At 32.1% G+C, this 26,976-nt stretch overlaps 1 protein-coding gene and 13 non-coding genes across 14 annotated transcripts in view; 1 reads left to right on the top strand and 13 right to left on the bottom strand.

Annotated features, from left to right (window-relative positions):
• Positions 1–4,220, bottom strand: part of LOC113366258 (apoptosis-resistant E3 ubiquitin protein ligase 1) — a 29,360-nt gene extending 25,140 nt beyond the window's left edge. Inside the window, exon 1 of the mRNA XM_026607837.1 lies at positions 4,019–4,220. The gene's annotated coding sequence lies outside the window, so the exon portion shown is untranslated. The remainder of the gene's footprint in view (positions 1–4,018) is intronic.
• Positions 4,221–14,247: 10,027 nt separating this feature from the next.
• Positions 14,248–14,322, top strand: Trnat-ugu. Its single transcript has one exon. It is a non-coding gene; the product is annotated as a tRNA-Thr (tRNA).
• Positions 14,323–22,482: 8,160 nt separating this feature from the next.
• Trnai-aau lies at positions 22,483–22,556 on the bottom strand. Its single transcript has one exon. It is a non-coding gene; the product is annotated as a tRNA-Ile (tRNA).
• Positions 22,557–23,931: 1,375 nt separating this feature from the next.
• On the bottom strand, positions 23,932–24,005 carry Trnai-aau. The gene has a single exon. It is a non-coding gene; the product is annotated as a tRNA-Ile (tRNA).
• Positions 24,006–24,254: 249 nt separating this feature from the next.
• Trnai-aau lies at positions 24,255–24,328 on the bottom strand. The gene has a single exon. It is a non-coding gene; the product is annotated as a tRNA-Ile (tRNA).
• An 87-nt stretch (positions 24,329–24,415) lies between these two features.
• Positions 24,416–24,489, bottom strand: Trnai-aau. Its single transcript has one exon. It is a non-coding gene; the product is annotated as a tRNA-Ile (tRNA).
• A 532-nt stretch (positions 24,490–25,021) lies between these two features.
• Positions 25,022–25,095, bottom strand: Trnai-aau. The gene has a single exon. It is a non-coding gene; the product is annotated as a tRNA-Ile (tRNA).
• Positions 25,096–25,182: 87 nt separating this feature from the next.
• Trnai-aau lies at positions 25,183–25,256 on the bottom strand. Its single transcript has one exon. It is a non-coding gene; the product is annotated as a tRNA-Ile (tRNA).
• Positions 25,257–25,343: 87 nt separating this feature from the next.
• Trnai-aau lies at positions 25,344–25,417 on the bottom strand. The gene has a single exon. It is a non-coding gene; the product is annotated as a tRNA-Ile (tRNA).
• Positions 25,418–25,819: 402 nt separating this feature from the next.
• On the bottom strand, positions 25,820–25,893 carry Trnai-aau. The gene has a single exon. It is a non-coding gene; the product is annotated as a tRNA-Ile (tRNA).
• Positions 25,894–25,979: 86 nt separating this feature from the next.
• On the bottom strand, positions 25,980–26,053 carry Trnai-aau. The gene has a single exon. It is a non-coding gene; the product is annotated as a tRNA-Ile (tRNA).
• An 83-nt stretch (positions 26,054–26,136) lies between these two features.
• Positions 26,137–26,210, bottom strand: Trnai-aau. The gene has a single exon. It is a non-coding gene; the product is annotated as a tRNA-Ile (tRNA).
• Positions 26,211–26,297: 87 nt separating this feature from the next.
• On the bottom strand, positions 26,298–26,371 carry Trnai-aau. The gene has a single exon. It is a non-coding gene; the product is annotated as a tRNA-Ile (tRNA).
• An 87-nt stretch (positions 26,372–26,458) lies between these two features.
• Trnai-aau lies at positions 26,459–26,532 on the bottom strand. The gene has a single exon. It is a non-coding gene; the product is annotated as a tRNA-Ile (tRNA).
• Between the last annotated feature and the right edge of the window lie 444 nt (positions 26,533–26,976).

The raw sequence follows: 26,976 nt of genomic DNA, 5'->3' as shown, positions 1-26,976 counted from the left end.
CAATCAGAATTTTTAAACAGAAATGAGTTTTATGAGCTATTGTTATTATACCCAATACGTGTAGTATGTTATTTAAGGCAACTCGGTGGTTGACCTATGCATTAATGCATAGTACTAATTAGTACTTAAATTGGATGGGAATTCACCTTTAATGGTGACGATATATTTCATATTATTGGAGCAATGCCGGGAGGCATTATTTTCACTTGTGGACAACTATATTTTCAAATGAAGTGATAGTACATATCACTGATCGCTTGATATCAGGTTGTCTGAAACGCAAAGTTTTACCATTTGACTTTATTAGCGCATACCAGAACACTCTCCGCAGTGACAAACCCCTTCAAAATTATTAACTGAGAAATGTTTTCTGCTATAATATTAATTTGCCAATGAACCTAAATTTTACTTATTGTCGATGTTTTCTTGAACTGCACCGATTTCAAAAATTGTAAATACTTTGATTTGAAGAAAATGTATCAGAATAATTCGACGATCGGCTAAATCATTTCTTTGTCGCGAAAGATTGACCATTGTACTTGGGACTCAACAAAAGGCAAATCTGTTTTTTCACAATTAATTGTTCAAAAATTAATAGGCGATTTTATTTAAACTTTGCGTAGTGATGAAGTTTGGAGTCTAAATAAACACCAAAAAATATTATAAGCATACAAAAACTGGTTTAATTATAAAATTCATTAAAGTTCTGAAAAATGGGTCGCACCCTTAGGATAGTTAACTAACCCCATGCTTACAAAGACGTACCTACTCGCAAGAACGGAACTAGTTTCTCCTTGAATAATTTATAACTATTAAAATGTTTGCATAATTACTTATTGTTAGTATGTTCGTTATTTTAGCTCAAAATTGTATAATCTGCAATAGTTTTTATCAATATAAAACGCTACAACCAATAGGTATGCCTACATAAATAGATTATTTACTAGTTTCTACTAGTTTGCAATATGATTTTTTTTTTAAACTAGTGGTGCAATGCTTTGTGCCTTAAGGCAAATTACCGGAACCTCTCGAACCGAAAATTAAAATTTTTATAAACCCTTTTTAATTAAACTTTGAAAAAATTGAGATTTTTGAGACTTTTACAATTTTTGGATAAATTATTAATTATAAATTAACTTTTTTTTTATAGAAGAAATATTGAAGCCCGTATACGCCGCATCGCAGTCTAACAGATAAACATTGGTACGGAACTCACAGAAATGTAAACAAAATTCATACTTATTACTAAAATATTTGATAATTTGATGGGCATATGTCTAATAATAGATGACATTTTTTCACTTTTTTACCTCGATCTCTGAAACAGCTAGACCTGCCTTCGCAAAAATTTAAACAGTACTACATTTTGTCGATACAAATAAAATTATAATGTATTTGAATTATTCAAGTCGGACGCTCTGTTCTTTCAAAAACTGAATTACCATTTTTCTCTTTTTGGCCCCGTATCTTCGAAACGGCTAGATCTGCCTTTGCCAACTAATCAGAACGTCTTCTTATCAATATGAATCGATTTTTTTCTCGAATTATTCAATGCGCTTGATCCGTGTTCCCGAAATCATCGACGAAAATTTGCATCCGCACATACAAACATCAGTTTTTTTCTAAGGTATACCATCCATTTTTTCAAGGTATGCCGAAACCTTTGAAACGTGAAGATATATAAAAAAATTCATTTTTCGAATATTTTGCGATTACTATAACTTACCTTAGGGGAAGTTAAAAAAAGGCTTTCGAAATATAGTCTACACATTACCCTTTTATATGTTACCCGTTTGAATGTGGTACCTTAAAAACTATGCCACTCAACATTTTACTCATTGTCAGTTGAGAGGATTTTCATTATCGTATACGTGAACCATTAGCACTGTTAAACTAATACGCAAGTGGATAAAGCATTGCATAATATCATGTTCATGTTATATATAAAGTGCGTTAGTCCATTGCATTCATGTCTAAGTCATCAATTGCAATTTACATTGCTGAAAATGAAAATACAAAGAAACATTTTACGTTCATGAATAATAAAAAATATTCCATATTTTTGCAATAAATACATCGCTGCAGATTCTATAGCCAAAGAAACTTTGGTTGTCTTGTAAAAAAATTTTAAAAAAATGCTTGCTTCATCAATCAAACAATTCATTTTAAAGAAAAGATTTCGGGAACACCGTTCAACCGATTTGAATAATTCAAAAAACATTCGATTCATACTGATAAGGATACGTACTGATTAGTTTTTGACGAAGGTAGGTCTAGCCGTTCCCAAGATACGGGGCAAAAAGTGCCAAAAATGGTAATTCGGTTTTTAAGAGAAGGGAGCGTCTGACTCTAATAATTTGGAAAACATTTTACTTGTATTGACAAGATGAAGAATTGGTCAATTTTTTATGAAGGCAGGTCTAGCGGTTTCGGAGATCTAGTGAAAAAAGTAAAAATAAATGCCATTTGGCGGTAAAAAATGATCATTAGACATATGCACATCAAATAATCAGATATTTTATAGAGATTTTAACAATAAGTATAAATTTTGTTTACATTACTATGGGTTCCGTACTAATGTTTATCCATTAGACGGCGAGGCGGCGCTTACGCTATGACATCTCGTCTATATGCAGTTAAAGCAGTAAGATTGCTTTGAAAAAAAGTTCAGAATGTCCAAAATATAGAAAACATTTTTTTCATATTTTTTTTATAAAAAAAATATTATTTGTCAAATTTATAGTTTCTCGAAAATCTAATTTTTTTGAAGTAAATTTTTTTCAACAGTGTTAATCTTTTAAAAAAAATAATAATTTTTGGTACGGGAAGTTCCAGCAATTTGCCTTAAGGCACGATGCCATGCGCCCCACTAGTTTTATTTCAAATATATCCATTATTTCAAATAAAAGTTATAATAGTATTATGCATAAGGTACATAATTATGTACCTGGCTAAATGATTAAAACATTAGAAAACACACATTCTAAATATAAAACTAGTTGAAAGTGGCTTTTTGCCTTAAGGCATATTGCATGAGCTTCCCGAAATGCGTAATAATTGACTTAATCAACTGAAATTGAGATGCAGATATTTAGATAAAATTTTCAACTGTATATTTTAAAAATAACGTTTTCGCTTTCAAGTAAATCTAAACATTACGATTTCCGATTGATATTTAAAAATTGAAAAAAAAAATTAATAGTTAATCACAAGAAAATGGCCCGGCCGATCTTCACTAAAAACTGATAAGCACGATTTGCAGATCATATCTTTCGAACGGTTTTTGAATTTTGGAAATCGATTCAGAATTGTTAGTATAACGTGGACAAAAAAAATTTCACTTTTCTGCTATTAACAAAGGAACGATTAGGCTGATCGTCGCAAAGCTGACAAACGCTAGTTCTAATCGAGTTACATCAAATGGCTTTTAAATTTTTGAATTCTATCGAGTCGTTTTTTGAGAAAACTTCGATGAAAGGTCTTTTACTAACGCCAACAAACGTTAATTACAACACGAGCCGACCGATCTTTACCAAAACCAATCAGCACGATTCCCAACCAATATATATTTCGAATGGTTTTTGAATTTTTAAAATTGATTCATAATTGTAAGCTAAAACGTGGACAAAAAAATTTACACTTTGTTGGTAATTACAAAGAAATGGCTCGGCCTAGTACATCGAATGGTGTTTAAATTTTTGAAATCGGTTCAGCCGTACAGACACATACACACAGCCATACAGACACATACACATACTTTTCTCAAATTTGGTCTCATTCAATTCAGAATAGCTTGAAACGTCGAGAAAACATAAAATAGTAAATCGGATTTTGTCACGAAAACGTAAACTGCTTTTACGGTAATTTAAAAAACATTTACGTTTATTGTACTTTTTTGAAATTTGAGATTTGGTGCGGTTATTACAGTATATTTTAGAACGACAGATGTTGCCTGTTTGAAGGACTTTCTTCTTATCAAAATATAAAAAGTTTGACATTCATTTAATTCTCAACTCACCCCATGTCCAAGCGTCCTGGTGTCGACTATCTTTGACCACTTTCGACCAGAGTTCAGCCTTTAACGACTCCAGAGAATTCTTGGATGTTGGTAACGACTGCCTGGCAGATGTCCACGCTGCAAAATCTTTACCGAAGAGTTGACGGGAACGAGAATCTTCCAACCAGTAGACGTCATCCAATGCGTTTACGTCTACGCTTAATAATCTGCAAATATAATAGAATGTATATTCAATAAGTTGATTAGAAAGTGGTAAAAATAATAATACTTAAATCCTTACAAAAAAATGGTGTATTTTATAAATCTTAATTTTTTACTAGTTGTTATTCTTACTTTCTTCCTAGACAAAAAAGGAAAAATATATTTTTGCATAGAATGACAAACATAGATCCAATATGAAGGATACACTCTATGATAAGAGAACACCACATAACAAAAATGGCGCGACATTGAAATCATTACAAAATACACATTCAAAATATATATACCATTATATGTAAAATTTCGTAATATAATTTTATCCGTTAGGTGTGTAAGTTATAGAATATGAGATGTATAAGTAAATGCAATGCTCATACAACTCATATTAAGTCATCATGTTCTTAGATAAACACAACATATAGGTATAACTAATTAAAACGATAATCTAAGCACTAATTTAAACAATAAATATTTGGACACTGAATTATTAAATTTATTTTCAAGATTATAATATAATAAATTTATCTATTTTTATAAAAAATCGACATAAATTCTATATATAGCAAGTTTATACTTAAGAAACCCTACAGCAAATCACTTATGTCCTTTATATATATATATATATATATATATATATATATATACATATATATATATATATATATGTGTGTGTGTGTGTGTGTGTGCGTGTCTTTGTTTGTGTGTGTGGATTTCCTTATATTCCAAAAATCCACTCTTTTTCCTTTCCTTCTTTCCTTTGCCTTTGTCATCGTATTTAGTCATTTATAATAATTTTCATTTTTATATACATAATCTGGATATTTCATTATATTCGATAATATATTTTAAATATTGTTTTGATACTGTGATTTGTTTTTAAAACTCTCTATATGGCATGCTGCTTATGCTATAATTTTATATTAATTTTTTATGCTTGAATATGTTAGTTTAATATTTAGCGGCACATATGCAATTCAAATTGACATGCAATAATTCATAATTTCTTATCTCAAGTTTTGTCATTGCATTGTTGAAAGTTAAAATTGATCTCGGATGTTAAGCTAATAATCCTCCAAATCATGTGTAGGTGTATATAACATATTTTAATAATTATTTTAATGCGAATAATAAATAAGTGTAAGACACCTTCATAACAAGATTATCCCTTAGCTAGAACCTTGTTTTAACTTGTTTAAATTAAATTAAATAATGTCATTGAATAAATATTTCTTCTTAAAATTTAATTCAGTATAAAATTATTGAGTATAGAACTATTTAATGCTTATATTAGTTGTTATATAATAATAAGAAATAAATAACAAATTAATAGATTAACAGTGAAACTAACTGCAGCACGCGATATGTGATTAAAAAACTATTTTCTTTGCAATTATACTAATAATGGAAAATAATTTTTTCATTATAATTTTAGTATTATAATAGTTTGTATCGACCATAAATTAGAAAAATTACAGAGAACCAAACACAGAATACATAATTTTCTTTATACTGGTATAACCGTATAAGTGAACATTATAATTGACTATGGAATTTTTGATGGAAAATCATACTAAATGTAAGTTAATAATAATTATAATGCTGATATCAAATGTTTCATTTTTAAATTATCCTACACTCGTTAGTATCTGTTCATTTGTATATCTATTCATCTATCCATCAGTTTACAGCTAGTTAGTATTATTCTGAGAAATATTTTCGTAGCCTTCATTTTGCAAAAAAAAATTATCTACTTTCTAGTAATTTGTCAGTATAACTTAATATACTGCATTTGAATAAATGATAATTATAATTACAATTTATTTTTGTAAATTGTTTTTTCAAAATGATTTAAATATTAAACTAGTGGTGCATGGCATCGTGCTTTAAGGCAAATTGCTGGAATATCCAAGCAAAAAAAATAATCAATAAATATTGATCAATGATCAGTAACAACTGTTTTAAATATTTCTAAAGAGATAATTATAATTACTATGTATTTAATCGTTCATAAAACGTTATCGCTCAAAAAACTTAAAAATGTTTACATTAAGAAGAGATGCCGAATGAATCCATCTGAGGATATATTTCTTACGATTACAATAACGTTTATAAAATATATATATATTTTTAAACTGAATTGTGAATTCAAAATTTATATTTAAAATATAAAACCATTTATATTTTTGAAAATTTTGACTTTTTTTTCTGAAAATTTTGAAATTTGTTTGAACCGTATAAGTGAACTTCAAAAATTAAGAATCTTGGTACGAGACCCAAAAAAATTGTAATAAAATTGATACTCATGTTCAAAATGCCTGATAATTTGATGTGGATATGTCTAATGCTCATTTTAGACTGCTAATTATTATATTTTTTACATTTTCTTCTGTATCTCCGAAACCGCTGGACCTTCCTTCCCAAACAAAATAAAATGGTTTTTGAATCATTCAAATCGGACGCTCCGTTACTTCTTCGAAAATTCGAAATTCGAAACGGCTCGACCTAAGTGTGCCCACGCCTCCCCATCCCCAGTTGGAATCGAATATTTTTGAATCATTCAAATCGGTTGATCCATTCGCCCGAAATCATAGACGAAAAATTGTATCCAGACATACATGCACACTCACATCAATTTTTTCTAAGGTATGCCAAATTGTTCAGAAACTTTTGAAACGTAAATATATGCGAAAAAAATTCATTTTCGATTTTTTTGCGATTACTATAACTTACCCTACGGGAAGTTGAAAATAAAATTAAAATCCCCAACAACAACAAATTGCGACCCAGGTGTAAGATCAGTCCTGATAGCTCTAAAATTATATTGCACTGCACATGGTTCTCATTTCAGATTCCATTTGCAGTTATTTTGTTGAATAACGCATTCCTTACCGTTTGTATAAGAATATTGTTTATAAAATTAATGAAATGAGCAATCCTAGCTATGTGATAATACGATTTAAACTTTGCCCAGATTTTCTTACTCCTGCTGTATGAAACATAAGAAGTTATTAATAAACCACGAGCTAGCAATATGTTTTTACAAGCTGATAAGGAATGTAAATAACGTAAACAATTAAGCGATAACACAAACTGTATACAAAATTTGTAAAATACGCATTTTCAAATACAAAAAAAATATCAACGAAGTAAACACAGTGACGGTGACGAAACGGTAAGCATGAGATAAATAGTGAAAAATATTCGGAGCCATTATAAACGTATTTTGAACACAATTAATTGTTTTTCATTATTATTTAAACAGCAATCAGAACTTAAGACTCTTATAAGCTGTTGTGTTGATTTCATTTATTAATACTATGTCGGTTTTATAGATGACAACCCAAACAGTTGTCCTATCTCTGTTTGATGAATTTTATTAAGACCATTTCTGTCGAGAGCTATTTTGACATATAAACATTCTACTATATATTTTTCCAAGCGACAACCGATTGGTTGACATCGAAGCTGGTATCGAACCCGGAACCTCTGATTCAGATCCCGCCATTCCACACCCTTACGGCTAGATAAAACGATGATTTTTACTTACTAAGGAGAAGTTTACGTTTTTGCCAGAAATTCAGATTCGATAATTTTATGTTTTCTTGTTATTTTGAAGTTTCATATTATTTTGAATCATTTGAGATCAACATTGGAAAAAGATTTGACCTTTCGTCAAAAATTACTCAAAAGCATCTACACTAATTTAAAAAATTTAACAACCCAATTCAATAAAACCCAAGAAAGACTCGGGTTAATAGGTTTCGCGAGGCGATCGACCAAGCCATTTCTTTATGTTTAGCAGATAACTGATATAAAATTGAAAAAGTGAATTAAGAAAAACGCCAATTCTTGTTGATTATGTAGATTATATTATAAATATCGAAAAATACCTACAACTTTCCCTTAACGAAACATGCCACTTGCATTTGATTGAACAATATTTTCAACTTCCCGTAGGGTAAGTTATTGAATTTGTCCAAAAATCGAAACTGCAAATTTTTGCATATCTTCACATTTTGAAGGTTTCTGAACGTTTTGGCATACCTTAGAAAAATGGATGTGAAGGTGTGTGTGTGTATGTATGTATGGATACAATTCTTAGTCCACGTTTTCGAGCGCACGGATCAATCGATTTGAACGGTTCAAAAAATATTCCATTCCTGGTAGGGAATGTGCTGATTAGTTTTTGGCAAAGGCATGTCCAGCCGTTTCGGAGAGACGGAACAAAGTGTGCAAGAAATAGAAATAGAGCTTCTGAGAGAACGCAGCATTCGATTTGAATGAACCAAAAAACATTCAGTTCGTGATGGGTAGAACTGGTAATTAGATTTTGGAAAATGCAGGTCTACCTTTTTTGGAGATACGGAGGTAAATATGCAAAAATGGCAGTTTTTGAGAGAACTAAGTATCCGATTTGAATGATTCAAAAAACTTTTTTTTTATTTTCAAAAAAAATTAACTAAATTTTATTTTTTGAATATTTTATTATGGTACGGAAAGTTTCAGCAATTTGCATTAAGACACGATGCCATACACCACTAGTTTGACATTAAAATTGAAAATTTTTAGGAAAATTTGTTTCTGTTAATCTGTAATTTTAGATTCATGGTAATAGATCTGATAGAAATGTGGTAACAGGTCTGGCAAAAATTATTTATATTACATATGTCAGCATTATATGGAAGTTTTCAAAATCTCTGACCATGGTCACAATATTTTGTATTTTGAAAGTCATTTTTATAATCCTGCAGTGTTACTTATTGACCATTTAAGGATAGGCGTAAAACCTAATACATTATCATAAAAAATTATGAATTTGTATTACGTTTTTCAAACACTTGTAGAAGTGTTTTGTAGAAAATACGAAATATTTTGTAGAAGTTTAAAATTCAGTTAATTGGAAAACTAAAAAAGTAATATTGGATAAATAACGTGAAAAAACATAATAGACAATTGAAATTTTATTCTTGTTCAACGTATCAGATGAAATAAATAATATTTATTGTTTATGAGTTGGCTGTTGATTCATATGACATATAATGGTTCCTTATTATAAATCTTTTATAAATATCGTTAACTCAAAAAAATTACAACTTTACAAAAAAACATTACAAGTTAATTCAATTACTATACCTCAAAAATGTTTTAATTACTATAGTTAATGAATGCTCAGAGTTAGCAAGGCCAAATAAAAAAACAACCATAAAAATTGGCAATAATAAACACAAATTTATACTTAAGTCTTTGATTTCATAATACCCAGACATCATTGGATTGACATTCCATTTAGACATTTTAAGTATCACCAAAACTTTGTTAATGTTCCATAATGGGAACAGGCGCAGTAATTGAAAAAATGGAAAAAAAAAAGAAAACAAACCTAAATCTTTGGCATTTTAGTTCATTATATTTTTTGGCACAATATATATATATATATATATATATATATATATATATATATATATATCAATTCAGAAGAGTACTAATTATTTTTTTCCAAAACACGATAAAATTTTGATGATTATTCACTGAATTAAAATGACAAAATGTAGATCGATATTTTATCACTGATTTTATGACATTTTTTTATTTAATTACAATCTGTCACACTTAGCACATTCAGTAATTGTTTTGACTTTTTCATTATATGGGTCTTGAATGGATGGCAACCCAGTAGTTGTCTAGTCCAATGACTAATTATCTTTACTCGAAGTATTTGCTGACATATTCATTATATATGCAACTCTACCCACGAGAGGCGATTTTCACTTGAGGCTATATTTGAGATCTATAACCCCAAGTGTAAATTTGACATCAAAGTTGCCTGATGTCGGGCTATGGCGGTAGCGAGAATTGAGCCAGCAAACATGGGACTACTTGGCGCTGACCCTTATGGCACTTTTAATAGTTCATTTTTTTTTTTTTATTTAATTATCCCGTTTTTTATTTAATTATCCATATGTAAGATCTTATTAGTTAAAAATTAGAAGTTTTCCAGATGCGAACTCACAGTCCGACGAGTGTAGTATTGTTACAAATATTCACTCATGAAGCATAGGTTAAGTTTAGATACTATTGTTTCTAATTCAGAAGAGTACTAATTATTTCTTTCATAAAACAAGATAGAATTTTGATGACTATTATCTGAATTAAATTCTCAAAATGTACATCGAATTTTATCGCTGTTTTAATAGCGTGTTTATAATTCTCTGACATTTTGAGTCTCAAACAAGACCACAAGTTACATTGCTAGGTTGTTCACTGTATTGTATTCCTGACGTATTTTTTTCCTAAACACGTTTCTGGCAGTGGCATATTAAAAATGGTTGGATGGAGTCGATGATTGACTTTAAAATTAAATAATATGATTTCACGTATGCTGTTCTAGGAAGAAGAGGAGCCAGCGGTGACGATATCGGTTAGAACATGGGCTAGCACCAACTAGTCCCGGGTTCGCTGGTTCGATTCCCGCTACCGCCAAGCCTGACATCAGGCAACTTTGATGTCAAATTTCCACTTGAGGTCATAGATCTCAAATATAGCCTCAAGTGAAAATCGCCTTCCGTGGGTATAGTTGCATATATAATAAAAATGTCAGCAAATACTTCGAGTATAGATAATTAGCCATAACTGGACTGGACAACTACTGGGTTGCCATCCATTCAAGATTCATATAATAAGAAGAGTCAAAACAATTACTGAATGTCGTACGTGTGACAGATTGAAATTAAAATAAATAAAAAAATCTAGATATATGTATTTGATTCAGAATAAATAATATTGAATAAACTAATATTATGAACAGTTATGAACACTGCAAAGTTGCGACTCAGTCATGCTCGTACAACTATTTGTTCAGGTTGGACAAGCACTATAAAAATTTGCGTCATAAAATCGAAATACATAAAAAATAGCAAAGTTTAAAGTTACAATTACTGATTTTTTATAAGCATACATCAACTCATAATTTTCCACATATCAACTAGTAAAAATCGAAATATATTATACTTAAAAATACTTCAGAATCACCACCACTGTATATGTTTTTACATACCATTACAAACATTCGTGATTTATTCCTGTTATTATTAATTAATTCTCCACCAAGTGTCACAACAATTTCACAAAACACTCAACATCTTATAACAATATCAATCCATAATGAAATCGTTTTTAAACCAGCAAAATTAATTGGAACTAAAAATGTAGAAATTAATTCTATCACAGTGACCAATGAATTTGTCACGGTAGTTCTGCAGAATGCGACACTCGAGCGAATGCAAACAAAACACCGAAGTCATGACGATCGTCGGCGTTGAAAAATCATGCCGCCGATTAGTCAAAACGTCAAAACATCGCCGTGTGTTGAACATTGTCGAGAGAGTGAAACGGACGAAAAAAAGAATTAATATCGTGCATGCTAAAACTCGCAACTAAAATCATGGAAGATATTCTTAAAAACGTCTATATACTGCAATGAGTCATCCTCGTATGTGCTGCCAGACATGCGGAGAGATATTTCGTTTATTTTGACTTCGGTGGTCTCAGACAGTGAACTACAGACGGATAGCAACGTAGAAAATATACGGTACTATACAAAAGAAAAGTATAAACTAGACGTGCATAGCTCCGTGCCTTAAGGCCAATTGCTGGAACTTCCTGTACCGTAATTAAACATTCGTGGAATGAAAATAATGAATAATTGTTTTAAATAATTTCAAATAAATTTTTATAAATACATACTGTAAATAAGTGCTTATTAAATTGGGCGACGAGCGTATTCTATAAGGAATTATGTCATGTTTACAAGAAATTTGTTCAATTGTTTTTGAATTTGATTTTTCTGATAAGTTTGAAACTTTGGTAAATTTTTTAAAAGTTCGATTTTTTTTGGAATTTTTCGAAAAAATCTATTTTTAATTTTTTTGACAATTTGGAAATTTTTGAAAATATTTGATTTTTCTGAAAATTTCGAAATATTCTTAAATTTCTGTACGAAATTGTTTTTTTTCTAATTTTATATTGTTTAAAATGTTTCAAAATTTAGATGTTTTTTGAAAATGATGAAAAATTTCGAATTGTTTGAAACTTCAAATTTTGTTTGAAAATTTAGAATTTTTTTTTTTGATTTTCAAAATTACGTAATATTTTGTAAAAGCATTTTTGCGCATAGTCTACTGAAGCAAAATGTTTGCAGCGACACTAGCTGTCCTACTATAGAAAAATAGTAATATGACTACTAGCCTCCACACTATGAATTAATTTATGAGGATCCTAATGAATTAATTTAAGACCACCCCACATGTTTTTTGAATTAATCTAATCGGATGATCCGTTCTCTCAAAAACTACATGACCATTTTTGCACCCTTTGCGCTCCATAGCTCCGAAACGGCAAGATGTGCCTTTTGCAAAAACGCCTCGCGATCGAGTTTTTACCGAAAACCGAATGTTTTTATTCAATCATACAAATCGGTTATTGCATCATACTGTCGAAAATGTCGAGAACATTTGCTTGAACCATCGGTTATTGGCGATATCGGTTAGAGCGTGGGCCTGCACCAACTAGTTCCAGGTTCGCCGGATCGATTCCCGCTACCGCCGTAGCCCGACATCAGGCAACTTTGATGTCAAATTTCCACTTGAGGTTATAGATCTCAAATAAAGCCTCAAGTGAAAATCGCCTCTCGTGGGTATAGTTGCATCTATAAAAAGTCAACAAATCCTTCGAGTATAGAAAATTAGTCAAACCTGGACTGGACAACTACTGGGTTGCCATCCGTTCATATAATAAGAAAAAGTCAAAAAAATTACTCAATGTCTTAAGTGTGACAGATTGTAATAAAAAAAAACAAAAAAAAATATAAATGAACTTAAAAATTAAAAATTTTGGTACAAAACCCAAAAAAATGTATACATATTATTAAGATCTCTATAAAATTTGATGTGCATATGCCTGGTCTCTATTACAGGCAGCAGCAAGATCGATGGATCGACGATGGTAAAAATCCCTACGAATCTACGGGCCCAAACTAACTGATGTCACCTACCAGCCATGTCTATGTCTACTATGCTCGTGACAACATAATTCGTTCGTTAAACTAAATACTTCTAAATTACTATTATTATTATTATTATTATTATTATTATTATTTCTTTCTTTGTTTATTTTTTCTTTTTTTGTTTTATATAACTGTTATTGTTATATTGTTAAAATACTTAATAATTAGTTAATTAAACACTTACAATTTAAAAAACAAAAAATTTGAGAAACTTTTTTTTTTTTTTTTTTTTTTTTTTTTTCCTAATTATTATTTTCATAAGACTGTTATTGTTAAAATACTTAATAATTAGTTAACTAAAAACTTATAATTCAAAACACTTTAAAATTGTGAAACAAAATTTTAATTTTTTTATTTTGACTGTTATTGTTAAAATACTTAATAATTAGTTAACCAAAAACTTATATTTAAAAACACTTAAAAATTGTGAAACAAAATATTTCCTTCATCAAAATACCTAAAAATTTGTAAAAGAAAAAAAAATTGTAAAAATATTTAACAATAACAATAAAAATGATAGCATTAATAATAATAATAATTACAATAATATAAGATACTTAAATTTGTTAAAATATCATAAAATAACCTAAAATTTGTTAATATTGTAAAAGTATGTATTGTAAAGCTTATTAAAATTACTTATTAAATTTTTAAAAACACTTGTAACAAACAAACTAGTTATATTTAAAAAAAAAAAATTATAATTAAGTAAAATATAAATAGGTTTATAGTAAATAAATTAAGTAATGAAATAGCTAATAATTAATTAAATTATATTAAACCTATAAAATAATGACTTAAGCCTTATTATAATATTAAATATTATACCGACGGCTTGTAAAATTAATAAATAAATAAATAAATAAATAAATACAAATAAAATGTTTTTTGAATTGTTCAAATCGGACACTCCATTATCTCTAAAACTGAATGACCATTTTTGGATCTTTTTCTGTTTAAACATGTGGCCTCTTTAGCTCAGTGGCAGAGCACTGGTCTTGTAAACCAGGGGTGGTCGTGAGTTCAAACCTCACAGGAGGCGAATTAATTTTCGAGTTATCAATCCAAAATATCAGAAAAAAATATTCGTAAAAAATTATTATTATTTTAATATAAGTATTTATAACAACATTTATGAGGTTGATGTCTCTCACGTATAGGCTCCTTCTAACTTCATGAGAGATATGCAGTGATTGTTACGAAAATCTTGTCTCTTTTTAACTCTGTAAAAAAACTACTCAAACACCAACGTTTGAAACAAATCAAATAGGCTTATGCCGTTTAAGATTAATTTGGCGTGCTGTGATTTTTTTTCATAAAAGATATTCAGACTTTAAAAAGAAAAAGGTAGCACCGACGTTTGACATAAATCGAAAATACTCTACCACAGAGTATCTCCGAAACGGCTGCATCAATCTATCAATCTATCTATCTAAACTAATCAGAACGATTTCTGATCAAAAAGATTCGAAAGCTTTTTGAATGAAACAAATCGGTGTAGCGGTGCACCCAAAAACGTCGACAAAACATTGTATCCACACATACACACATATACACTAATATTGTAAATATTACACATAAATTTATTGTTTCTATGATATTCCAAAATGTTTAGAAACCTCTGAAACGTAAAGATATGCAAAAATTATGATTTTCGATTTTTGGACGATTACCCTACGGGAACTTGATGAAATAGATATATTTGTAGTTTCGTATACTTCAAGGCATTAAACTTATACTTTTTAAATTTAATGAAATTGTGTCAATGAGTCTCAAGATAAAGTTTGATTTTTACTCTTATAGTTTTAAGCAAATATTTATTTCACATACGTTTATAATATAACTTTCTACGTATTGATAATTTAAAACTTATATCGATAATATTTAAAAATGGCCAAAATATTTTATTGATTAATTTATTTCAGAGTACGGTCTTTAATTGCAAGATTTGTTTATTATTTTTGTAAAGTAGAATGATGTCTGCTGCGGATTGAAAATAGCCCAGAAAAATATTTACGAATATTTTTAAGAGGATTTCTGAAACCGAACCAAAAATAATATTATAGAAAAAATGCGATTTCGATATCGAAAGCACCACTTATTAGGATGTTCATTTGTTTATCTGTTTAACTATTAAACGGTTTATATATAAACAGAAATCAGGATTATTTCTAGACGGCAATCAAATCAACAAAAAACAAACTTTACTTAAGATTAGAAGCTTCCAAAAACATATCCTGTGCTGAAAGCAACCTGATATAATGCAGTATTGATACAATTCATCTTGCTTTTTGTTGTAATTTATTCGATAAGTAATCAGAATTTAAGTGCCTTATAAGCAGTTATAAATAATTATACTACGGTAAATATTCAAACAGAAGGCAATTTAACGATTTGCCTTCTAATGCTGCTGGTTATTATTTGCTTGAAATTATAGATTGGCATTGTTGCGAAAAATGCTTCCAAATACATATGCTGCGCTGGGAGCAACCTGATATCACAAGTTTTCACAACGTGATTGTATTTCATTAGCAAATTTAATATTACCTAATGAGACCTAAAAACTTTGCTATTTAACAGTCTACGAGAGTGTCAATGCTCCATATATGCGCCAGCCTTTTTGAGACTATGATCTTCACAGTTGAGTTAACGCGTCAGGAAGAGTGTGGGTGTATGTCTGGGAAGCCCAGACATGGAATTCCATCGTGATTTTTAAATTAATTCAAACATCATTTAAATAACTAAGATGCGCAATATTGGAAACATATGTCTGGATGTATGATCGTAAACTGAAAGCGAAAATGCTAGGTATGTACGAAATATTAAAATGGAATGAACGTAAAGTATACCATAATATATGTTTATGCAAATGCATAGGAATATAATATAGCTGTTATATTTTTCCATTTATTTATCAACTATTATAATACTTGTTAAATAATATTAGTAAATAAGGTTGGCAGAGCATAAAATTTTGAACTGATAAAGGCGACTTTCGCGTAAATATTATTTTATATGAACTGATATTATTTTATATGAACATAAATGTGCCAAAGCTCAAAACTACTTTTTAACTTCCCGTAGGGCAAGTTATAGTAATCGCAAAAAAAACAACTGAACATTTTGGCATACCTTAGAAAAAATGGATGTATGTGTGTGTGTGTGTGTGTATGTATGTATGTATGTATGTACGTGTGTGTATGTATGTGCGGATACAAATTTTCGTCGACGATTTCGGGAACACGGATCAACCGATTTCAATAATTCAAAAAAAATTCGATTTGTATTGATAAGGAGACGTGCTGATTAGTTTTTGGCGAAGGCAGGTCTAGCCGTTCCGAAGATACGGGGCAAAAAGTGCCAAAAACGATACCTCCGTTTTTAAGAGAAAGGAGCGTCCGATTTGAATAATTAAAAAAACATTTTATTTGTATTGACAAGATGAAGAATCGATACAATTTTCATGAAGGTAGGTCCAGCAGTTTCGGAGATATAGAGGGAAAAAAAATGAGCCATTTGGCGGTCAAAAATGATCATTAGACATATGCACATCAAATTATCAGATATTTTATAGAGATTTTAACAATAAGTATACATTTTGTTAACATTCCTATGGGTTCCGTACCAATGCTTACGCGTTAGACAGCGACGCCGCGCTTACGCGCTTTATATTTTGTCCTTATGCAGTTAAAGCAGTACGATTGCTTTGAAAAAAAAGTTCAGATCTTCCACAATATGTCAAAATAAAGAAATTTTTTTTTTTTTTAAAAAAAAACTTTTTTTTAATTTTTTTTTTTTTTTTTAATTTTTTTTTTTTAAATTTTTTTTTTTCAAAAAAAACTAATTTTTTGTCCAATTTATAGTTTCTCAAAAATCTTATTTTTTCAAAGTAATTTTTTTTCAAAAATGTTAATCGTTTTTAAAAAAATAAAAATATTTGGTACGGGAAGTTCCAGCAATTTGCCTTAAGGCACGATACCCTAATTGCCTTAAGACAGAATTCCACTTACAGCTAGTTCCATCCCGGTTTAATATTCTTCGCGTTTTATACTACTAGCAATGAACGTGCAAGTGGTATTAAAACATCTCATTGTTTGATACTTTTCTTCACCTCTTATGTTACCTGCCATTAACGGTTTAGAATTACTTATCAGGTTTCTGATGCCAGATTTCAGTACTAATTTAAAAAAATGAATAGTTCTGAATGTTATACATATATTATCTTTTTTGGTGTGAAGAGAGATCAAAGCTTACGGATTATGAGAGCTGTTGTGATGAATAACTTACAAACAACGCCAATTTTTTTATAAATAGCGAGCCAAACAGTGTCCCATCCCATCTCTAAGTGATAAATTTTATTTTCACAGTTACTTTAACACTGATGAATTTTTATTGATTCAGCAATGCCAGTTAAGGGCTTTTTTACTTGAAAACTTACTGAAATCTATATTTGTAATCTAAAGACTTTGTTCTTCTGCTTGACGTCAAGCAGTTCGAAGCGGGTATCGAACCCGATACTTCTGATTCATTATAAACATACTTTTAGTATTGTAGCAATGTACTACAATATGTACTAATTTATTATAATAAACTTTCCAATTGAATAAAAGTATATCAAAAATCTCCTCATTCACAAAAATAAAAAAAAATCATGACACAATGTTTTCTTATCCTCTGCTTACTTGATCGCCACATCACTCCCCGCTTATAGTGATGAATGTTTCTAAGATTATCAATTTGTGATTTTTATACCTAATAAGTGATAGAATGGTTACGTAGCAGTTTTTTTTGTTTTTACGGTTTCGTAACTGTCTTACGAAATATGTACTTAAATTACTCTCTAAAATATTTTACCAAACCAATCCATGAGATATACTTTTGTTTCGATTCTCCTGCTTGAGCATTTCTGTTTATAATGAACAAAGATAAAAATATTGAGCTATCAGATAAAAGTTTATTGAATTTGAATCAAAACGAAACTTTTACATTATGTTGTAAAATGTGGAAATTGATCCGATTTTATGGTAACTAAAACTTATTTGTTCAATGGCGAATAAATGATATTTCTCATACAATAATATTTCTATCTGTTATAGTACACCCTTTACTAAGAGGCCGAAATAGCTCAGTCAAAAGCATGCCCGACTCACACGTCAAAGTTACTCGGTTTGAGTCCTGGCACTGACATAGGATTGTCATTTGATTTATTACATTGGATTTGAGTAAAATTTAAATTGTTGGTTTGAGAAAGATTAGTATTAGAAGTTGAGAAGAAAAAGCAAGGTTATAAGAAAATGAAGAATGAAGAACCTGAAGAAGTCAGTTATAAAGAAAATTGGGTAGTATAGAGTATATAAAGATAGTATATGATATAATAACAATTGTATATGTCATGATGCAAGTTGTATATGGTATATCAAAAATAGTGTTAAATGTATAAAGAAAAGTTGAATAAATGGCTAATACTGCAAGTAAGCAAAAAACGTAAGTAAAACCTTTACTAAAGTTCTAATTATTTGTATACTTCAATAAATGATTTTCTGCTGATAATAATGATTTAATTACAGCAAAAAACACAAAAAGTCTAGCAGACCAATAAATGAATATACGATAGATTTTATTTGTATTCGCTGAATACAAAGTAAAATGCACACCCCAATTTTTTTTTATTCGTGTGATTTGGTTAGCATGTGCAAACGGCATTTTTATTGTCATATGCGTACATTCCATTTCAACTTCATGTTTATTCACGTTGTAACGTGCTATAATTTTTTATGTCAACGCCGGAAATTCTCGAATATGGATAGATATTGTGCAAAACGCATTCATAAAATAAATTGAAATATCCTACGAATTGCCTTGAGATTTAAAAATGAAAACAATGAAATCCTCTTTCCACACACCTCTTTTCCTTTTTACTTTTAATACATTTTATCAAAGTTTATATTTGACTAATATTTATTAATTTTAAGTATATTCAGACTGGTGATTTTGTTGCCTATTTTATCATAATCAAATTTATATTTTATATCTCATACTGTGTTCAAAGTACATAGACACTAAAATATTAACCATTTCTATTGAAGAAACTTACGTGCATTTTCCGGTGACTGAAAAACTTTAATGTCTTAGGGGAAATATCGTCTGATCGGCGATTTCGTATTTTAGTCTTTGAAATTAGTTATATACTACGAACATCTAATTGTTCCTGTGACAAATCAGAAAAAGTTCTACCAGTCTCGTACCTACTACTAGATAAAATATAATGCACTAAAGAACAGACAAACTAGCTCGAAACGGCTTTGTGTGTTTTAATTTTTAGCTGGAATTGAAATTTAAATCGGAAAAAAATTTCATATTTTATAAAAATATTTTTTTGGAAATTATTATTTTTTTTTGAAATTTTGAAAAAAAATATGCATTTCCCAAAAACTAATCGTTTCTTGACATTGTCAATACAAGCATAAAGTTATTTGAATCATTGAAATCAAATATTTGACAAGAACTAGCCACCACTTCTTCCCGTCATTATAAATTTAATTTTTGTAGAATCATCAAATCGGATGATCTTTTCTCTCAAAAACTTAATTTCTTTTTTCTGCAATCTTTGCTCCGTATCTCCAAAACCGCTGTACCTGTCTTTATTAAAAACTAATCAGCACGTCTCCTTATCATCAATAGGAATCGAATGTTTTTTTAATTTCCTTAAGGTAAGTTATAGTGATCGCAAAAAAAAAAAATGAAAATTTTTGATATCTTTGCGTTTCGAAGATTAACATTTTGGAATTGTTTTTGTGTGTATTGTATGTTTGGATGCAATTATTCGCCCAAAAAATTAAGAGGGGTGTGCTAATTAGTTTTTGGCAAAGGCAGGTCCAACCGTTTCGATGGAACGGAGCGTTCGATTTAAATGATTTAAAAAACATTCTAATTGTATTGTCGAAATTGAGAGAACGGAGCGTCCGATTTAAATGATTAAAAAAATTCTAATTGTCTTGTCAAAATGAAGAACTGAATAAATTTTTAGGAAGGTACAGCTGTTTCGGAGATCCGATAAAAAAAGAAAAAAAAACTCATTTTGCGGGTAAAAAATGATTATTAAACATATGCACAATAAATTATCAGATATTTTATAGAGATTTCAATAATAAGTACAAATTTTGTTCACATTTCTATGAATTTTAATTTAAATTTAGATAGTTTTAACCCTTTCCACTGACGGCACTGTAATTATATAATGTAATAATATGAACGTATTGCTTCTGCAATTCGCGAGTGAAAAGGGTTAAAATTTATATCAATAAATTTTTGAGGCCTTGACACTCAAATTATTCTAAACATATCTGTTTTTTTTAAATTGCACCACTATTTGTAGATTGTAGCACTATAATATTATAGATGTTCGCTTAGATCTTGAACTTACATCATACAAAGTTTGATTAAAAAAAATCATCAATTGATTACAAAGAAACGATGAAATTTCAATATGTATTATATACAGCAATAAAATATTTGTTCATTACTATTTATTATGTTAATCATATATATTACTAAACTCGTGAGAAATTAAAGAAAATTAGTACAAATATTTGTTATAAATATGTACAGAGTTATATTGTTCGTTTATCAAATCACGAAGAAGAACATTTTTGCACCATTACAATTTATTATATCTGGAACTGGAATCATTTTGCATGACCGCCAGATTTTCTAGTATATGTATATGGATACAACGAATTATAAAATATATTATTATATATGTTATGAATTTTGCAAGTGTCTCTGCGCATTGCATTGCGATAGACAGATAGAGGACTCTACGTGAGTAGAATATTGACCAATATGAAACAATAAAAGGATTCTCAAAATCTGAACAGTTTCATACCACTATTTTCTCATCCCACTTCATACCAAAGATCATATTGCATCAACTGCAATCGCTGCAGATTAATAGTAAAACTGAAATCATCATTTAAACATAAGAGTTTTTGCTAAATTCTAGTGAAATTAGCTAAATGAGATTTTGAAAGAATGAAAAACTGTACAATTCATATCAATTAGCAGGGGGGTCTGGGTACGGTTGTACTAGGGTACTCATATCAGCTAAACTGTATACTTTGAGATAGGGTCCAAAGGGTCATTAACATGATCTATAAACCGCATTGCTTTTAAAGAGTCAAAAGAAAGTTTTTTCCATCCGATTTCTTCTAATAATAACTGTTATTTGTATGTAGATGGAAATCACCACGTTTGTTTTTTTGCTATAAGTTGAACATAAGTAGTTATTTAGCAATTAGTTTTTGTGTAGATAATTTAGCTCAGTCAAAAGCGTGCGCTAGATACGGTTGTGACATGTAATTATAGTCTTTTCGGGTAAAGATTTAACAGATAAAAAAAATTTAACTTAAATAATATAAAATATGAAAGAGAAAGGTAAAAGAAAATTCAATACAAGAAAAAAAATACAAATAATTTAAAAAGATTTCTTAGATTGCCACTTTCAACTAGTTTTCTTAGTTTTTATCCATTTGCTAGTTTAGTTCATTATTTTTCCCCATAATAACACGACTTTCTAACCAACTGAGCTAATAGGCCTTAAAATGTAAACTGATCGACACGACGTTACAAACTGAGCTAATGAGCCTCGACGAATGCTTCACATGAGCAATTGATCGACACGGCCTTACAAACAATGAACTCTTGCAATTATTTACGCTTACAATAAAATTTGTGGCCCATGAGGGGACCTTCGCGTTATTAGCACGACGCTCTAACCAGCTGAGCTAATGGGCCTCGACGAATGCTTCACATGAGCAATTGATCAACGCGGCCTTACAAACAATAAACTCTTACAATTATTTACGTTTACAATAAAATTTGTGGCCCATGAGGGGATCAAACCCGCGACCTTCGCGTTATTAACACGACGCTCTAACCAACTGAGCTAAAGGGCCTTAACGAATGCTTCACATGAGCAATTGATCGACACGACCTTACAAACAATGAACTCTTAAAATTATTTACGCTTGAAGTAAAATTTGTAGGCCATGAGGGGATCGAACTCGCGATCTTCGCGTTATTAGCACGACGCTCTAACCAACTGAGCTAATGGGCTTCGTCAAATGCTTCACATGAGTAATTGATCGACACGACCTTACAAACTATGAACTCTTACAATTATTTACGCTTACAATGAAATTTGTGGCCCATGAGGGGATCGAACCCGCGACCTTCGCGTTATTAGCACGACGCTCTAACCAACTGAGCTAATGGGCCCCGACGAATGCTTCACATGAGCAATTGATCGACGCGGCCTTACAAACAATAAACTCTTACAATTATTTACGCTTACAATAAAGTTTGTGGCCCATGAGGGGATCGAACCTGCGACCTTCGCGTTATTAGCACGACGCTCTAACCAACTGAGCTAATGGGCCTTAACGAATGCTTTACATGAGCAATTGATCGACACGACCTTACAAACAATGAACTCTTAAAATTATTTACGCTTGAAGTAAAATTTGTGGCCCATGAGAGGATCGAACTCGCGACCTTCGCGTTATTAGCACGACGCTCTAACCAACTGAGCTAATGGGCCTTAACGAATGCTTCACATGAGCAATTGATCGACGCGGCCTTACAAACAATAAACTCTTACAATTATTTACGCTTACAATAAAATTTGTGGCCCATGGGGGGATCGAACCCGCGACCTTCGCGTTATTAGCACGACGCTCTAACCAACTGAGCTAATGGGCCTTAGCGAATGCTTCATATGAGCAATTGATCGACACGACCTTACAAACAATGAACTCTTAAAATTATTTACGCTTGAAGTAAAATTTGTGGCCCATGAGGGGATCGAACTCGCGACCTTCGCGTTATTAGCACGACGCTCTAACCAACTGAGCTAATGGGCCTTAACGAATGCTTCACATGAGCAATTGATCGACGCGGCCTTACAAACAATAAACTCTTACAATTATTTACGCTTACAATAAAATTTGTGGCCCATGAGGGGATCGAACTCGCGACCTTCGCGTTATTACCACGACGCTCTAACCAACTGAGCTAATGAGCCTTAACGAATGCTTCACATGAGCAATTGATCGACGCGGCCTTACAAACAATAAACTCTTACAATTATTTACGCTTACAATAAAGTTTGTGGCCCATGAGGGGATCGAACCTGCGACCTTCGCGTTATTAGCACGACGCTCTAACCAACTGAGCTAATGGGCCTTAACGAATGCTTCACATGAGCAATTGATCGACACGACCTTACAAACAATGAACTCTTAAAATTATTTACGCTTGAAGTAAAATTTGTGGCCCATGAGGGGATCGAACTCGCGACCTTCGCGTTATTAGCACGACGCTCTAACCAACTGAGCTAATGGGCCTCGACAAATGCTTCACATGAGCAATTGATCGACACGACCTTACAAATAATAAACTCTTACAATTTTTTACGCTTACAATAAAATTTGTGGCCCATGAGGGAATCAAACCCGCGACCTTCGCGTTATTAGCACGACGCTCTAACCAACTGAGCTAATGGGCCTTAACGAATGCTTCACATGAGCAATTGATCGACACGACCTTACAAACAATAAACTCTTACAATTATTTACGCTTACAATAAAATTTGTGGCCCATGAGGGGATCGAACCCGCGACCTTCGCGTTATTAGCACGACGCTCTAACCAACTGAGCTAATGGGCCTTAACGAATGCTTCACATGAGCAATTGATCGACACGACCTTACAAACAATGAACTCTTAAAATTATTTACGCTTGAAGTAAAATTTGTGGCCCATGAGGGGATCGAACCTCGCGACCTTCGCGTTATTAGCACGACGCTCTAACCAACTGAGCTAATGGGCCTTAACGAATGCTTCACATGAGCAATTGATCGACGCGGCCTTACAAACAATAAACTCTTACAATTATTTACGCTTACAATAAAATTTGTGGCCCATGAGGGGATCGAACCCGCGACCTTCGCGTTATTAGCACGACGCTCTAACCAACTGAGCTAATGGGCCTTAACGAATGCTTCACATGAGCAATTGATCGACACGACCTTACAAACAATGAACTCTTACAATTATTTACGCTTACAATAAAATTTGTGGCCCATGAGGGGATCGAACCCGCGACCTTCGCGTTATTAGCACGACGCTCTAACCAACTGAGCTAATGGGCCTTAACGAATGCTTCACATGAGCAATTGATCGACGCGGCCTTACAAACAATAAACTCTTACAATTATTTACGCTTACAATAAAATTTGTGGCCCATGAGGGGATCGAACTGAGCTAATGGGCCTTAACGAATGCTTCACATGAGCAATTGATCGACACGACCTTACAAACAATAAACTCTTAAAATTATTTACGCTTGAAGTAAAAATTTGTGGCCATGAGGGGATCGAACTCGCGACCTTCGCGTTATTAGCACGACGCTCTAACCAACTGAGCTAATGGGCCTCGACAAATGCTTCACATGAGCAATTGATCGACACGACCTTACAAACAATGAAACTCTTACAATTATTTACGCTTACAATAAAATTGTGGCCCATGAGGGGATCGAACCCGCGACCTTCGCGTTATTAGCACGTCTGAGCTCTAAATCTGAGCTAATAGGCCTTAACGAATGCTTCACATGAGCAATTGATCGACACGACCTTACAAACAATAAACTCTTATAATTATTTACGCTTACAATAAAATTTGTGGCCCATGAGGGGATCGAACCCGCGACCTTCGCGTTATTAGCACGACGCTCTAACCAACTGAGCTAATGGGCCTTAGCGAACGCTTGACATGAGCAATTGATCGACACGACCTTACAAACAATGAACTCTTAAAATTATTTACGCTTGAAGTAAAATTTGTGGCCCATGAGGGGATCGAACCCGCGACCTTCGCGTTATTAGCACGACGCTCTAACCAACTGAGCTAATGGGCCTTAACGAATGCTTCACATGAGCAATTGATCGACACGACCTTACAAACAATGAACTCTTACAATTATTTACGCTTACAATAAAATTTGTGGCCCATGAGGGGATCGAACCCGCGACCTTCGCGTTATTAGCACGACGCTCTAACCAACTGAGCTAATGGGCCTTAACGAATGCTTCACATGAGCAATTGATCGACACGACCTTACAAACAATAAACTTATTATTTACGCTTACAATAAAATTTGTGGCCCATGAGGGGATCGAACCCGCGACCTTCGCGTTATTAGCACGACGCTCTAACCATCTGAGCTAATAGGCCTTAACGAATGCTTCACATGAGCAATTGATCGACACGACCTTACAAACAATAAACTCTTAAATTATTTACGCTTACAATAAAATTGTGGTCCATGAGGGGATCGAACCCGCGACCTTCGCGTTATTAGCACGACGCTCTAACCAACTGAGCTAATGGGCCTTAACGAATGCTTCACATGAGCAATTGATCGACACGACCTTACAAACAATGAACTCTTAAAATTATTTACGCTTGAAGTAAAATTTGTGGCCCATGAGGGGATCGAACCCGCGACCTTCGCGTTATTAGCACGACGCTCTAACCAACTGAGCTAATGGGCCTTAACGAATGCTTCACATGAGCAATTGATCGACACGACCTTACAAACAATAAACTCTTACAATTATTTACGCTACAATAAAATTTGTGGCCCATGAGGGGATCGAACCCGCGACCTTCGCGTTATTAGCACGACGCTCTAACCAACTGAGCTAATGGGCCTTAACGAATGCTTCACATGAGCAATTGATCGACACGACCTTACAAACAATAACTCTTATTATTTACGCTTACAATAAAATTTGTGGCCCATGAGGGGATCGAACCCGCGACCTTCGCGTTATTAGCACGACGCTCTAACCAACTGAGCTAATGGGCCTTAACGAATGCTTCACATGAGCAATTGATCGACACGACCTTACAAACAATAAACTCTTAAAATTATTTACGCTTACAATAAAATTTGTGGCCCATGAGGGGATCGAACCCGCGACCTTCGCGTTATTAGCACGACGCTCTAACCAACTGAGCTAATGGGCCTTAACGAATGCTTCACATGAGCAATTGATCGACACGACCTTACAAACAATGAACTCTTAAAATTATTTACGCTTGAAGTAAAATTTGTGGCCCATGAGGGGATCGAACCCGCGACCTTCGCGTTATTAGCACGACGCTCTAACCAACTGAGCTAATGGGCCTTAACGAATGCTTCACATGAGCAATTGATCGACACGACCTTACAAACAATGAACTCTTAAAATTATTTACGCTTGAAGTAAAATTTGTGGCCCATGAGGGGATCGAACTCGCGACCTTCGCGTTATTAGCACGACGCTCTAACCAACTGAGCTAATGGGCCTTAACGAATGCTTCACATGAGCAATTGATCGACGCGGCCTTACAAACAATAAACTCTTACAATTATTTACGCTTACAATAAAATTTGTGGCCATGAGGGGATCGAACCCGCGACCTTCGCGTTATTAGCACGACGCTCTAACCAACTGAGCTAATGGGCCTTAACGAATGCTTCACATGAGCAATTGATCGACACGACCTTACAAACAATAAACTCTTAAAATTATTTACGCTTGAAGTAAAATTTGTGGCCCATGAGGGGATCGAACTCGCGACCTTCGCGT

Source organism: Ctenocephalides felis, unplaced genomic scaffold (assembly GCF_003426905.1).
Source record: "Ctenocephalides felis isolate EL2017-DRISC unplaced genomic scaffold, ASM342690v1 CF-g0.4_SCAFFOLD_01170, whole genome shotgun sequence".
NCBI lineage: Eukaryota > Metazoa > Arthropoda > Insecta > Siphonaptera > Pulicidae > Ctenocephalides > Ctenocephalides felis.
This window is presented reverse-complemented; position numbering and strand designations above follow the sequence as displayed.